The sequence below is a fragment of the Aotus nancymaae genome, unplaced genomic scaffold (assembly GCF_030222135.1).
Source record: "Aotus nancymaae isolate 86718 unplaced genomic scaffold, 86718_ANA_hifiasm-v0.15.2.pri h1tg000032l_0, whole genome shotgun sequence".
Lineage (NCBI taxonomy): Eukaryota > Metazoa > Chordata > Mammalia > Primates > Aotidae > Aotus > Aotus nancymaae.
The window spans coordinates 14,829,900-14,831,489 of record NW_026988445.1 but is presented as its reverse complement, the minus strand read 5'-3'; the positions used below and the strand labels follow the sequence as shown (position 1 = coordinate 14,831,489).

General features: G+C 42.4%; 1 pseudogene; it reads left to right on the top strand.

Moving 5' to 3' along the window:
* Positions 1-704: 704 nt before the first annotated feature.
* LOC135277615 (U1 spliceosomal RNA) lies at positions 705-852 on the top strand (annotated as a pseudogene).
* The last annotated feature ends 738 nt before the right edge of the window (positions 853-1,590 follow it).

Below are 1,590 nucleotides of genomic sequence, written 5' to 3'. Positions count from 1 at the left end.
TAATAAGTCTCATACTCTGTGAAAGTGATAAGCAAGGAGAATCTTATAAAGACTTGAAAATATTTTGAGAAACTGAAAACTACAAAATTAGAAGCATTCAACTTAATTATTACATGAAGTTTAAACAACTAATGAGTAGTGTTAATGGTCTGGTCTAGTTTAAGGTTATTGGTGACAGTATTTGTAACCAGCTGTTGGGTCACATCAAGGATCTACCATAATTGTCAGACAGAGAGTCCCACTTTCCTTTTTCTTTGGAGACTGATGGTAATTTTCCCCTAGCCTCATCTCCATCTTCTGTCTAGGAGTGAGGGTCTGTGGAAGGTCTGTGTCTGACCACTCGTGATTGTCTGTGCCCTGCTGTGGCCTGCAAGGTGTAGCCGAAGCTGGGCGCTGCAGGAGGGGCAATCAGGCCCCCTCAAAGGGCAGAAACCCAGAAGCTGGGCCAGCCACGACCTGAAACCTCTGCTCTTCTCTGTAGGAGTAGAGACCAGGTGTGACTTCCCATAGGATGGGTGTGGTGATAAACACACAGTTAAAACAAACTGCCCACAAAAGTGAAGAGGCCCTGGGGTCATGTTGTGGGCAGGCGGAGCACCATGCACTCTGGAAGAGTAACACAGGACCCACTGGAACTAGAACTGTAATGTGATGAGATGTTGTCAAAGCAAAATAACAACAACAATAAAAATACTAGCAGGCACTTACTTACCTGGCAGGGGAGATACCATGATCACGAAGGTGGTTTTCCCAGGGCAAGGCTTATCCATTGCACTCCGGATGTGCTGACCCCTGCGATTTCCCCAAATGTGGGAAACTCAACTGCATAATTTGTGGTAGTCGGTGTTCCGGCAGCCTTACTTATATACTAACACATTGTGAGCTATTTTTTTTGTTGTTTAATATCACACACTCATCAGTTACAAAAGACTATTAATGTCTACATTTTTCTGGCAAGATGCCGTTTTCCATTAAGACGCTATAAGGCTGGGTGTAGTGGCTCACATCTGTAATCCCAGTACATTGGGAGGCCAAGGCAGGAAGATCACTTGAGCTCAGAGACCAGCCTAGGCAACACAGTAAGACCCTGTCTCTACAAAAAAATTAAAAAATTAGCAGGTCATGGTGGTTCCTGTAGTGCCAGCTACACTGGAGGCTGAGGTGGAAGGATCACTTGCACCCAGTAAGCCAAGGCTGCACTGAGCTATGATCATGCCACTGCACTCCAGCCTGGGTGACTAAGCAAGGCAGTGTTTCAAAAAAAAAAAAAAAAAAAAAAATAGAGAAAGAGAAAGAAAAGGCTTCTTTAAATCTAACCTTCGGCAGATGAGGTGAAGAAAACAGGCATGCCCTATATTAAAAGAGGCTATCAGGGACTGCTCAGCAAATCTTTTTTCTTAAAGCTGTTTATGCCATATAATTAAGTTTAAAATTTTCTTTTAAGATCCAAATAGGTTACATAACCAAAAGCCAAAGTCAAGTGATTCTTATGAACAGACAACATATAGTTAATCTATAAAATTCTTTTGGACCTCACACTGTTATAAATTTTTCCTTACACGGAAACAAAAGCTTCTTCCCATAACATCC